The following is a 14,659-nucleotide window of genomic DNA, read 5'->3' as shown; positions in this document are numbered from 1 at the left end:
CCTGTGCACCGAAGGCCCTCCCTCCGGGCACCTATGAGGCATGAAGCGAGCCCCAGTGGTATTTTAAAACTTGAGATAAAGTCTAAATTGTCTAGGCTGGGTTTGAGCTTGTGATCCTTCTGCTCAGCTACCCAGTTCTGGGACTACTGTGTGCTACTGTGTTGGGAATAAGGCCCTGGGATTTAAAAAAGCTGCTTCTTCTCATCCTTGCACCTTGGAAGCTGGTACAACTGTTAGGTTTTGGCCATGCATCTAGCCAGGCATGGCTGTGTGGGCCTGTAATCCCAGCACTCAGGAGGCTGAGGTGGGATTACCATGAGTTTAAGGCCGGTCTGAGCTACATAGTGAGACCCTGTCTCAAAAAGAGGGGAGGCACTACTTTCTATAGTTTTCAAGGAGGCAGCCTAACAAACCCCCTCCCCGCAGGCAGTGAACTATCTCCTGTCTCCTGCCGTGGGACTGCAAGACCCTCAGTCTGAGGGTCATCAGCAGAAGGTGGCCTCACTCACCAGGCTCCAGGTGGCTGGCAAGCATGTGGCACACTGCAGTGGCTCTGTCCGTGTCAGGTTACTAATCATTCAGGCGTTCACGGGTCAGAACACTGAGCGTAGACATAGCCTCGATTCTCTCTGCCACCTAGTGACGCAGATGTGACACAGCAGCCACACCTGCAACGCCTCAAGGGGCAGGTGTCCCTGCAGTTTTTATAAAAACAGAGTTCACCAATAGAGGAACAGTTACCAGGTATACTAGAAGGTAAGACTGGAGTAGTGCAAGTCAAGATGGCAAGCAGTAGGAAATAACACACAATAGGAAAAGGGTTTCATTGTCTTTTGGCCCTTTGCATTTCAACATAAAACCATACAATTTGGAAAAATAATAAAGGAGTATATTTTTGTAATGGGATTGTGAAGGTATAAAAAGTACTGACTATAAGAGAGAAAATTGAAGAACTCCACTACACTATTAGTAAATAACTTGTTAAAAGATACCATAAGAGTGAAAACACAAATCCTAGACAGGAAAAATATTATGGCAACAAATGTGGCATGCAAGAGAAATGGGTTCTAGAATATGTAAAAAAAACCGGCAGTAAATAAAAAGACAACAGCCTGGTAATGAAGTATGCAGAAGACCTAAGTGGATTTACACATTAGACAGTTCTAGTGTGCAGTAAACACACAAAAAGGTACACAGTTCCACTAGTAATCATGACATGTAGACCCATCGGATTTGGTCTGTTGGAAACTCTTATACAGCTTGTGTGAGAGGATGTATATTGAAACAGTCCCATGGGAAAGTAGACTGAAATGTTTATAATAGACACTGGTCTTAATGACCCAACATTTGAACTCCTGCTTATATACTGTAGTAATTCAATGTTCTTAACATTGTGGTCTGAGGACACCTTTATATGATACTCTTACTTCAGAACATTATTGTCTGGCTTAATTCAAATCAGCTAAATCCTCATAACTGGTTCTACATTTATTGTTTGAAATATATTCTTTTGTTTAGCATATGGGAGGAAAATTTAGCTTTCTATGTTTTAATAACTGTTTTGGAAATTAATCTTCCTGTTTCATTCTATGCCAAAATCTGAAAAGTGGTAGTTTTTTCCAGTTTTGTCCCAACGTGGAATCTGGAATTCTGTCAGCAAACTTTAAAAAAAAAAAACACAACTTTTCAACATAATCCACTATACTTTTTTGTAATTGGAAATAGATCTACTCTTATACAATTTTATAACACTAGCAATCTTTTTAAAACATTGGTTGAGTGCTAGGGATATAACTCAGTGGCATAGTGGTTTGCTTGGCAAGTGCAAGGCCCTGAGTTTGATTCTTGGTAGCAAAAACTGTATATATATTGGTTGAGTAATGGGCTAATTGAGTAATGCCGATATTACAGATTTTGATACATTGTAATTAGAAGTTATATTTGTTGTATAATCTATGATCTCATTGGAAAAGTCTTTAGTTACTGAGAATCAGCCAAGCTCATGTTGGTAAATGTTGCCCAAATTTTATTGGCTACGGATACTCTCAGTTGATTTACATGAAGTGAAAGGCTTGTTCTATCCAATTTTGAAAGAAAGGCTGTTGAATAATCAAGTTTGAATAATCATTTTTGTCAGTTGTTCTTTAGTATAAGCATTGGTGTTTCATGAGCAAAGCTGTTGTTTTAGCCTATACATTGTATGATCACAGAAATGCCTTCCCCAAGAAAACTACCATATATTAGTGTAATAGAATTATTTTTATTTTTATTTTGTCAGAGAAATATTAAAAAGATGTGTACTTATGGACCTAGCAAGCATTAATAATTTTTTACCTCTTCAACAGTGATATTCTTAGCTGTGCATGGTGGCGCAAGCCTGTAATCCCAGCACTCAGGAGGCTGAGGCAGGAGGATCGTTGGGAGTTCGAGGCCAGCCTGGGCTGTAAAGTGAGCTCAAAGCCAGCCTGAGCTGCGTAGCGAGACCCTGTCTGAAAAAAAAAACAAAAAAACAAAAAAACAAAATTTTGGCTGGCCTTGAGCTCACTTTACAGCCCAGGCTGGCCTCGAACTCCCAACGATCCTCCTGCCTCAGCCTCCTGAGTGCTGGGATTACAGGCTTGCGCCACCATGCCTGGCAATTCTATGAATTCTAAGAACATACTCTTTATAATAAAAGAAGAATGCAGATTGGAAAACTGTGGCATTAGAACAAATACATAACAAGAAGTTGCTATATGGTAAAGGTGCAGCTGCAAATCTTTGAGGTGGGTTATGTAATAAATGTGTTGGAGAAGGGGGTGGCCATTTGGGAAAGCAATTGTTAGGGCTACAGTTACAATGTGAGTTAAAAACTGAAATCAGGTTGGTTGTGGTGATGAATGTCTGTAATCCCATCATTCTGGGACACTAAGGCAAGAGGATCATAAATTTCTTGCATGTAGTATGTAGCTACATTTATTGAAGATCACAGGGTGGCAGCAAGAACAGGGAGAAGGGGGAAGGGAAAACGGACTTGAGTAAGAAGGGGAAAGAAGAGGGCTAAAGCTCAAGCTTCTGTTATTTATGGGGACAGACAGCACTGATTCTGTGTGCCTCCCACTGTCCTTTTTTCTGATGTCAGCAATCTGCACAACCTCCTGAGCATAAGCCCAGATAATCATTAGGGTAGTGTTTTACAGTTGAATGTAGAGAAGCACGTGACTCAGCTCCTTTATTTCTAACTGTACTATTCCCTGAGAGCCCTGGTCCCCAAAAATCTTTGAGGAGAGTCAAAGGAGGGATTCCATCTTCTGTAGTAGCTACTTCCAGCTGGTTGGAGGTGTTAGCTCGACCTACTTGGAGACCGAGGGATCCTTGCCCTGACTGTTTTAAGAGTTCAGGGGACTGGGCCCATAATCTCAATATTTCTTGATGGACTGTGGATGTGGAACCAGGCTTTGATTTTGAGTTATGGTCACCACCAGTAGTGACGGTATTTTAGACCTATTGCAAAGGAAACACATTCTTTTAGGGACAAATATAGCCCCTTTGTTTCAGCTATTTGGAGACCACCCCCCGCCACCCCATGTTGTATTTTTTATTTTATTTTATTCTTTATTTTTTTTTTGTGGTTTTTTTTTCTCCGGGACCGGGAACCGAACTCACGACCTTGCGCTTGCCAGGCAGGCGCTTTTGCCGCTGAGCTAAATCCCCAGCCCCACCCCATGTTGTATAGCCACTGCTGCTCATGAGTCTATCTGGTCTTGGAGGAGGGCAGTACTCTGGGCAAGTTCTTCTAGGCTGTCGAGTTCTTAGGTGGTATGGAGTGTGGATTACATCTGCATGATCACTTGGGGTTTGGCAACCTGTAGGCAAGAATGAACAGACTTTACCAAGAGAGTAAGGAGTGTATGACCAAAGCACGAGCACACTAGGATGGAAAGGCAGACGGGGGAAGGAGCCACATGAGATGCTGTTCTTAAGGGACTGGAATAGCACTTGTAACCAGCTGACCCCTAGACCTGTCTACAGGTGTAGATAGAAACTGTCAGCAGGGGACTATTACTTTTATATGTCTTTGGTTATATTCTCCTGCTGAGTGTTCATGATCAGATTAAAGAGAAACCTGTGTCAACCAAAATTTACCTCTTGTTGTCTATCAAGGTCAGTTGCTTTGGGAATCATGTGGAGAACCTCTTAGTTCTTCCTCAGCTGCCAGAATGGATCATGGTCTTGCCTGACCATGTGGCTTCCTGTGACAGCATGCAACACTTTGCCCATTTGGTGATCCTCCTTTTTGGCACATTGTGTATTGGTTGGCTCTTGTTCTCTAGGGTCTGGCAGTCTCCTTGCTCAGGGGATTGGGTGATGCACCAAAGTTGTAGGATCCTGTAGAGAGGTTCTCTCACGTCTAAGTCCTTGTTGACCTCGGAGAGCCATCTTGGCTACCTTTTAAGCCAAGTTACTGTCTTAACTTGGTCTCTAGGCCTTAGTTGTTGAACACCTAGAAGATTGTTTGCACCAGTATTGAAGTGGGAGCGGGGAGTTTAACTGTTATATTCTCTTGTAGGTATCAAGCACTTTGAAATATAAAGTATAGCCAGAGGAATGTTATTTCTTACCAATTCTAGTTGTTTTATAAGTTGAATCCTTACAGAATGTTAACAGATAACAATCATAAAGTTTTACAGTGAAAACTTGAGATCGAGAGCCACACACAGCATTGTGGCACGACAGTCAAGATGACATCTTTGAAACACACTTAACTGTTCATCTTAGTATAGAATAGCCTTTTTAGTCATACGTTTCTGTCTGATCACAAGACATTAGATGACACAATGAAACTCCTGACTTAGTTATCTTCAGTAGGATGCCACCCAAGAAGAGTGCAGCTATCAATAAATGTACCTGAGAAGTGTTTAGTGTCTAGCCTCTAATTTTTAGTGTGTGACATTGTATGGACTGCTCCTGCCTGCGTATCTCTCAATGTAGTGACACATACATAACATGTGCATCACACAAACTTTTTTTCTTTAAAAAAGTTATTTACCAGGTGGTCTCATGCTCCTTGACAAGGACCTTTTATCACAAGTAGCTGGAGCACAAGTAAGAGAAAGGTAAATATTTGAGTCTAAAAGAAAAGTTTACCACCTTAAGCAACCTGAGTTTTACATTTCTGAAGCCCTGCACACCTGGAAGACATGAGTACATTTTGTACACTGTTAAATTAGAAAGAATGAGTGTCACAGCTGTATGGAAACTGTTGCCTCATAATTTAGTTTTGTACCAACAGCATCTTTCAATTTAATGTTTTATCCAGAGAAAACTTAACCTTTTGATGATGACCAATATAAACATATTACAATAATAAGTTTAGCAATATTTTTAGGGTGTGTCTCCTATAGACTATGGAAATTATTGGTGGGTCCCATTAGTGAATACAGACTGCAATAAATGTTTCCAAGCAGCTGCTCCTTAAATTACTAAGGGAAGTCTTGTCCAGCAGTTTTCTCAAGCCCATTCTGTTGTTTTAACAATATTTTTCTTTTTAGGTGACCTATGAGAACTGGGTCATAATAGTGAACACATTATTTTAGACCAATGAAAGACTCCCAAGTTATTGTAAACAGACAACAATAGGTATTACATTTGTAAAACCAGGCTTGACATCATTTTGAGTGTGGTAGAAGCATGGCTTTAACTTTAATGACACCTATAAGCCAACCTAAGTTGTACACATAAATATTTTAACCTGTATAAACTTTTCCATGGAGATCTCAAAAAAGGCAATAATAAGAAAACTGCTGAGCTCAAACAAAACAGCTGTAGGTGTTGCAACTGGCCATGAGCACAAGTTGAAGAGACTATGGGCAAGCACACATGAGGCGGTTGTTTATAAACCAGAGTCCACTCAGATGTATTTGGCCTCGGCTCCTTCTGTGAAGCAGGAGCAATTATTATTTTGGTAAGTGTAATGAACAAGACTGTAGTGAGATACCTCACATAATATACTTAGGATGGGGCAATCCGTTTTATCCATCTGTTTTTGCCAGAGTGGTTGGTGTTTTCTCTCCTGAAAAGAAACGTGGGGTTGATTTTGTTCCCAGGTGTATGAAGTTTGTGGTCTGTCTTTGTGTTCTGATGTCTCAGACAATTTGAATTTTACCTTGGAGAGGTGAATCCAACTATCCTGTATCTTAAGGTTGAAAGAGATGGTTGATAGGCTTGTGAGATTTTCAATTGGGTAATATTTTCCTGATAGCTCTTGCAGAGGCTGGGTCTGAGGGTTCCTGAGGCTGACATAAGGAATTTAACCAATCCCTTCAAAATAAGTATGGAGCTTCACTGACTCCTGTGATGGATAAAAAATTTTCAGGAGTCAGTAAAAGAGGCATGGGAAAGATTCATCACAGTAGATACAGGACACACTGAAGAGTTGGAGTGCAGTATTCAAAGGAGTGAGGCACAATACAGTTGGAACTGGGGGCCTTTTTCGTGTTTTTGGAGGTGGAAATTGTGGAATTTCATAATCCATGATCTTGGTTTTGGTTTTAGTGTTAGCCTTAGCCTTAGTCTTAATGGTGGGAGAGAATGGCCCACCCCTAATGAGACAATGGTCTAATCCTAGGGGGAACCACCAAAAGGAGGTTCCTTCATAGGTGAAAGAGGGCCATTGGCAAGTAAAAGGAAATGGGCAGACCGAAGCAGTTATTGAAAGTTTAAACAGGTCAGTTCCTTTCTTCCCTTGTGGGAAGACATTGTATCTCTTCACCCTGATTTTGAGTTATCCAGAACCCGCAGGTAGACAAGTGGAACACTCTGATACCAGAAAGTCTGAGGGGGGAGGGAGAATCAGAAGAGGAGAAGGAAAATTGCTAAAACCTATGGAAAGGAAGCATGCCATGACACACAGAATCATAAACACCCTTGGCGCCAAACGAAGTGCTGCCCATATTCAGGGCAGCTATCAGATACTCCACAGAAAAAAGCAACAGTTTGGGTGGGCCAGGTTTGTTTCTCCGGGTCCCCTGCTGTGGGCAGCTACACCAAAGCGTTTGTCTACGGCAGCCTGCTCCCCTTTCTGGCAGCCTTTCCCTGCCTGCTATCAGTGCATGCCCAGCCCTGCAGAGGCGTTTGCCACAGCTCCAAGGTGGACTTTCCACACTGTGTGGATCGACAGTAGAGTGAGTCCAACTGATTGGCAGGGCCCTTCTGTCCTCCATAAAGACAGAAGCCTTTTATCGTGCAGTCTAGCGTTCCGCACATGGCAATCGGTCTGCCTCTTCTCCCAGGATCTGTTTTTTGCCCACAAAAGAGAAGCAAGTCTCCCAATGGAGTGGGGGTTACCTTCCCTGCTGGTTTTCCCCTTCTGCTGAAGTCTCCAAAGGTTGCAGAAGCCTCTGGTGTCTGAAGGTTTGCTGGCATCTCCTGGCTGTGGACCAAAAGTAGTCTAGGTTCTTGTGTATGAAAAGTGAAGAATGGCCAAGCGCACACCTCATAGTAATTAGTAAGTAGCTACCTTTATGATGGCAGCAGGAACATGGAGAAGGGAGAGGGGGAAGGGACTCGAGTGCAGAGGGGAAAGAAAAGGGCCCAAGTGTGAAAGGGAAAAAAGGATCACAAGTTTGAACTCAGGCGGCTGAGTGATTTATTGAGACCTGTCTCAAAATAAAAAGAAAACATTTAAAAAGGGCTGGAGATGTAGCTCAGTGCAAACGTCCTGGGTTCAATCCCCACTGCTCAAAAATTAAATAGGCTCTCACAGATAATTAATTTTAGTTACAATCCTAAGATACAAACAAGTCAAAACATGTAATATATTCTAAGTGTGGCACCCAAGGAGCCTTTTAGTAATGTTTTTGAGGAGAAACGACACGTTAAAAGACGCTGTCTAAAAACAAAGAGGGTGGAGGGGGGCTGGGATGTAGTTCAGTGTGAAGGCCCTGGGTTCAGTCTCCAGTATGGGGTTGGGGGGCAGGGGATAAAACCAGAAGAGTATTAGGTGATACCATAAGGGTGATTATTTGTATTGGTCTTTTAGTGGAGAAGCCAGTCTCAATATCATACAGAACCTGGAGCGTAATCTTTCCAGTCGTTTCCATGACGAGGCTTCTTTTATTACTGGTATTCCTTTGTGGTGAGCACCACAGTTTATTTGATCATTCACTTAATGAAGGACATCTTGCCTCATTTGTAGTTTAGTAATGTAGAATTTGAGAGTTTTGGTATAAAGTTCTGACATCTTTGAATTTGCAGGTTTTGAATCTGTTGCCTTTGCCCATTCTTTTTGAGAAGTTTCTGGGCTTTAGTTTTTTAAAGTTGACTCCTTGACATTTGGAGTATTGTGTTATGAGACTACATTTTATTTATACCCGTTTTAGCAGGACTTAAAACTGAAAATGGGCTGGGGTAAGGAGGTCTGCTTTTGTTCCTCCCAGGTACATGTAGAAATTTAGTTCTGAAGTAGCCTGTGTGCATGAACACCAGATAAGAGTGACAGTGCAGGCCCTCCCTGGTACTTCTCCAGCCAGCACCTTGTCGCGGCTCGTCCTTGCTCTGCACTTGACCCCCACTGATGCTGGAGTGGAGCGGCCACATTTCCACGGGCAGTGCTTTGAGTCCCGATTTTCCAGTGGGCCTCCCCTTCACAGGGAGCGGGAGGGGCGCCTCTGTCACCCGTTGAGTTCCAGGCTCTCCAGGACACTGCGAACAAAAGGCCACGCCGTTGCTGGGCACACGCGCGCGTCCTGGCCCCCATCTGCACTCTGTGCTGCTGCACGGTCTGCCTCAGGGCTGGGGAGGGCGTCTAGGTTGTCTAAAACTGCCGCGTATGTACAGGGTAAGCTTTTTCTGTGGTGTTTGGTTTCAGTTGGTTGACTGCTGATTATTGTTTACCAATTTGCTGTCTTGCTAGCCTGCCCTTTTCCTGCTCTTGACTGGAAACTGTAGGCCTCCTGCTGGGAGCGAGCGTGGCTGTTGATGTGTCGGAATTGTCAGTGCTTTTGTAGCACCTCTGTGTGAGTCGGAAAGGAAACCTGGGGAAGTCAGTCTCTTCTTCTGGGCAACAGAGTCCCTAGTTGGCCTCCTTTCTGACTACCTTCGTTATCTTCCTATGCTTGCGCTTATGTGTATCTTTTTCAAAGGCTTTTCAGCTGTTTTTGATGGAGAGAATAGGGAAAAAATTCATCTCTGTTTTGTGTGGAAATGGAAGTTTTTATTGGCTTTTTACTTTTCCCCTTGAGGATGTAGAATTCTTGGTTGACAGGTTCTTCTTCCAGTACTGACACAATGTTGCAGTGTTTCTGTCTTCTGTTGCTTCTGATGAGAAGTCAGGTGTTAATATTACATTATTCCTGTGTATATAATGTTTTGATATTCTCTGGCTGCTTTCAGGACTTTCTCTTTATCTTTGGTTTTCAGCAGTCTGACTATGATGTGCCTAGGTGTGGTTTTCTTTGTATTCATCCTGCTTGGGGTTTGCTGAGCTTCTTGAAACTGTAAGTTGATATTTTTCATCAAATTTGTGACAAGTTTATTTTTTTCTGACACATTATATCTCTGTGCAACTCTAGTACATGCATGTTGATATATTTGATATTGTCTCATAGATTACTCAGGTTCAGCTTTTTTTCTAGTTTTTTACTTTCAGTTTCTCAGAATCAATTTAATAATTGATTCATTTACTTTCAAGATGAGTGCCAGTGTCTTCTCCTGCACTCAGGTTCTTACAAAGCTTCTTCAAGTCCATTTACAAAAAAGTTTTTTTAAAAACATTACCATATTATTGGGGAGTTTCCGCTTGGTCTTATTTTGTAACTTTCATATATCTTATATTACTCCTGGTTATGACTAGCTCTTATGTTGTATATATTTTCAACAGCTGTTTTAAAGTATGCTCATTTTCTGTTGAATATTTTTGTTCTTCATTGTAAATTCTATTTTTGCTGTAGATTTTTCTTTCCCACATGTCTAAAATTTTTAAATATATATATTGAGCATCATTGATGATGAGGTGCAGGTACTCGATTCTATTACTTTGTTGTAGAAAATGTCAAGGTTTGTTCTGAGAGGGTTACTGGGATTTATGTTCCAAATTGTATCATAATTCTTAGTCTGCAACTTGTGAAATCTTCAGTCCCCTCAGGTGTTGAGGGCTCCTCTGTGCATGTAATTTTATTACCTATAAGTTTTGTTGTTACATAGCCAGCATAGTGGAAATTTGAAATTCAGATGGGAGGATTATGTTGTGATTAGATTCGGTGACTCTCCCTTTCAATTAATTCAGAATTGGTTATGAGAGTTTCAAAGTTTTGGGGCCTTCTGCGACTCCCTCTTTGCAATGACTTTCTCAGTCTCCATTCTTTTAGCATATTGAACTTTGTCTGTATTTTCATACCAGTAAGACGAAAGCAGCTTTTTATTTGAAGTCTAGCACCATTCTTTTTTCCAGTGTACTGTACATTCATTACATAACGGCTTAGCTCACTAATGGCAGGTGCCACCATCAATGGCATCACGTCCTAGTCTGCCTGTTTCTGTACTTGGTGTGATGAGGTCGAGTACCATTTCTGTCTTCCTCATACAGTTGTGCTTGTGAGATTCAAGTTGTTGCTTAGTTTTCCACTTGCATTCATTGATACACAGAGTTCTGTTGTCAGAGTACTATAAAATAACTATTTTACTCTTTGGCTTTTGGGGGCTTTTCATTTTCAGGTATGTGAGTTCTTTTTTATGAACTTGCCAGTACATGTCCTTTTGTAAGAATGAGAAATTAATATTTCATGGGTTTCTAATACAATACTAGTTACCTTAGTTTTTATAACTGGAATGAAAGTGACTGTGTAAACAAGGCAACTCTTCAGTATGTTCTTACAGTTAATTAATGGAATTTTTCTTTATTACCCTTGTCTTTCTCTGTTTTCTTTTCTGGTTCTGTGAGCTAGGTCAAGGAGCTTAACCTGTGTCTCATTTATAAAATGAGAAATAATGATACCTACCCTAAATTGTGGCTGTTAGACTTGAATAAGTTAATGCTTATTACATGCTTGGCCTGGTTGCTTGCAATAATAATAAATGCTCACAAAATCCTGCATATTAATCATATTTCATTGGCCAACTTCATGCTACCTTATGAACTTTGTATCATTGTCTATTTTAAATTTTCTTATTTTATTACCTAAAAGTTTTGTTGTTATATATCCAGCATGGTGGAAATTTATAATTCAGATAGGAGGATAATGTGATTGGTTAGTAGCTTTTTGTTTGTTTGTTTGTTTTTCTTCCAGTACCAGGAATCGAACTCAGGACCTTGCGCTTGCCAGGCAGGCGCTGTGCCGCTGAGCTAAATCCCCAGCCCCTCGTTAGTAGCCTTAACCACACCTGCAAAATCTTTTTGTTGTGTAATATAACATGATCTCAAAACATAATATTCTATCACAGTTTCCTGAGTAGGGTGGGAACTCTGAGGGGTCTGGGGTGTGCAGGCGTTTACAATACTGCCTACCCAAAATTGTACTTTGAAGATTGGGATCTAATGTAGAATGTGTTGTAACTTCCAGTGATAGCAGTGAGGAGAAAAGACCTCATTGTTAAATAGTCTCCATTTTGATTTTGTAATGTTGTTTACTTTGTGTGTGTGTGTGGATTTGCATGTGCATATGCATGTGTGTATAGCAGATGTTTCAGTCAGAAATGGTATGTAGTAGGGTACAAAGGAGAATTAATTAACTGGACCAAAACAGCAATAGCAGTAATTCAGTCATGAAGGTATTCATGATTCATACAGCCAACTCATACAAAATAATTTGATAGATTAGATTTTATTTCAGTCAGTTCTGTTTCACTTTCTAAAGCAAACATGCATCCATTATAAGCATGCCCCAACAACAACAGGTGCACACGCCTGTAATCACAGCACTTGGGAGACTGAGGGAGAAGGATTGCTGTGAATGTGAGGCCAGCCTGGGCTACATAGTGAGTTCAAGACCAGCCTAAACTGTACAGCGAGACCCTGTCTCAGGATAGCAGCCAACCAAGTAAAGCAAACAGTTGTTCTTTTGAGAGAGACTCAAACACTAACTCTCACCAATGACATTTCCTAAACACAGTATTTGAGTAGGTTTGCCTCGTAGGGTGGCCAGTCTCAAGCTTTGTATGTTGATTCTTACTGGTTTAAATTTTAAAATCTAGTTTCATTTAATTTTATTCTTCTGTTTTAGAGTTTTACATTTTTCAAGCTATATTTTTTCCCTTCTAAGTACCATATTTGCCATATATGAAAATTTTGATGTTTTGCTGTTTCCTAATAATTCCAAAGACGTTCCTGCTTTTTCTTTGATTTTAAAAAAAACAAAACTCTGCTGTTATATAAGGAATTTAAATTTTTTCTAGTAGATTTGCTAGTTTATCCTTTTGTGATTTTCTAATTCTTAGAGCAGATTTAGGGATGCATCTGCTTTTAGTTTTTTTTTTCCTTTTTACTCTGCCCTAGGAATTACCTTCTTTTTGTATATGTGAGCACTTACTTATTCTCATGTGGTGAATTTTTTGAATATTTCACATACATTTAAATAGAATATGTATTTTGTTTTTGGCATACAGTGATCTATGTATTTTTGTGTGAGTTTGAATCAAACTTGATTGTGGTATTGTTATTTCTGTTTCATATCTGCTTTATAGCTTGATTTTTCTGAGAGATATGTTACAGTCCAGTCTTTGCTTGTATTTTTATTCAGCTTTATTTTTTATACAGGGATAAATAGGTTCATAAACTATAATAACTATTTTTTCTTCTGTTGAATTTATGCTATGGTATATGACTGACATTAACATGAACTATTATCTTTGACCTGTTTACTACTTTTTAATTTGCATTCTGTTTTCTTTGCTATCAGTATTAGCATGCTTGCATATTTTGGATAGGCCCTCCCTAGCTCTTTATTTTTGAGTTGTGTCACTGAGTCTTGTGTATGTATTCACTATGCATGCATATATAAAAGTATGTATGTGTTTACATAAAGTGCATGTGAGTAAAAGTATATTTTGCGTACTTCTATTAAAAGACAATGAGAATGTAACCCATTTACATTTATTGTTCATGGACTGAATGTTTGTTAGCTTAACCAGCATTAAATGTCAAATAATTTTTTATAGACCTTGGTAGATACTTTTTTGTTTAGTATTGCTAATACTCAATTTCTCTTATTTTGGATTTTTTTTTTTTTTTAATGAGTCTACCAAAATTTTTCCTGTGTCCTTGTTATAATTTTGCCAGTGTTTCTTGGTGTGGTATATTTTAATCTGAAGCTGGTCTTTAGCATTTTAGGGAGGAATTGTGACAGAGATTAAGCCTAGGTAGCACCCCGACCACCATTACTAGGGATTGAACACAGGACCTTCACACTGAGCTACATTTCCAGGCCTTTGATTTTTGTTTGTTTGTTTTTTGTTTTTGGAGACAGGATCTCTCTATGTAGTTGAGGCTGTGTAGCTGAGGGTGGCCTCAAACTCAGGGTGATCTTCCTGCCTCAGCCTCCCGAGTGCTGGGATTACAGGCATGTACCACCACAGTCAGCTAAAATTTTTTATTTTGAGACAAGCTCATGCTAAATTACCTAGGCTGGGCTGAAACTTGAGATGTTACTGCTGGGATTATAAGCATACCCCAACAAGCCTGGATACTTCTGTAGGGATTCAGCGATCAGTGGAAGTGACCATATGACTCTATAGTTTAGGTTTTTCGTCTGCTAAATGGGGATTATACTGCAAAGTGTTCATTCTTGTTATTAGGGTTACTTTATTAATTTACTTCTAGAATAATTGTTGTTGCTGTAATCTCCTATATTTTTCTCCTTGTATTCCTGCAAATAGATCTGTACCTTCTAGCTCAGTTTCCCCTGTTGTTCTACCTTTCTGTCCTCCCTGTCAGTGTGCTTTGTTACTACATTTTGCATTAATCTCGGTGACTAAAAAGAACTGGCCGGTGAAAGTTACAGTTCTGAAGTGTGGAAGCTTACTTATATCTGATACTTGTTAGAGTGGCTAACCTTGTTATTGCTGTATTTGTTATACAGTAATTACGTGAAATTCAGTAAGTTTTGGAGTAGCCTTGGAGTTCTCATTCTTGTTTCATGACACAAGTTTTATTAAGCTCTGGATATTGCTGGTGCTATTTTTTTTTTTTTTTTATGTATTGTCGATTTATTTTAGTCTTTAGTCTCATTAAAATTTGAGGGAATTCCTCAGATTCACTCAAAATCGGTAGGATGAGTGCTCCCTCCCTCACTTGCCCTCCTGTGTGTTTTGGGATTGATTTCAAAATATGTTTTATACTACTTTTTCTTCTTTCTTGTCTTTTGTTTTCTGCAATGATTAAGGAAATTAGAAAAATATCAAATGCTAGCTTGAGAATACTGAGTTTGAGATATTGCTTCAGATATGGCATTTAATTGGTACACCATTTAAGAATGATTTACTCCCATGTGTTGTTAATTAGCTTTTAGTTGTTAGTTTATTTTAATTAATTAATTAATCAATTTTGGTCTTTTTGAGATAGGGTCTCACTATGCAGTTCAGGCTGATCTTTTTTTTTTTGTTTTTTTTTTGTTTTTTTTTTTGTTTTTTTTTGGTTTTTCTCTGGTACCGGGAACTGAACTCACGACCTTGCGCTTGCCAGGCAGGC

General features: G+C 39.8%; 1 protein-coding gene across 3 annotated transcripts in view; it reads left to right on the top strand.

The window, feature by feature from the left end:
* Kmt2c (lysine (K)-specific methyltransferase 2C) overlaps window positions 1-14,659 on the top strand; it is a gene marked incomplete at its 5' end in the record, with an annotated part of 175,128 nt that overhangs the window by 40,134 nt on the left and 120,335 nt on the right.

Source organism: Chinchilla lanigera, unplaced genomic scaffold (assembly GCF_000276665.1).
Source record: "Chinchilla lanigera isolate Chin_1 unplaced genomic scaffold, ChiLan1.0 scaffold00090, whole genome shotgun sequence".
Classification (NCBI taxonomy): domain Eukaryota; kingdom Metazoa; phylum Chordata; class Mammalia; order Rodentia; family Chinchillidae; genus Chinchilla; species Chinchilla lanigera.
The sequence above is the reverse complement of the archived record's forward strand: the minus strand, read 5'-3'. Positions and strand labels throughout refer to the sequence as shown.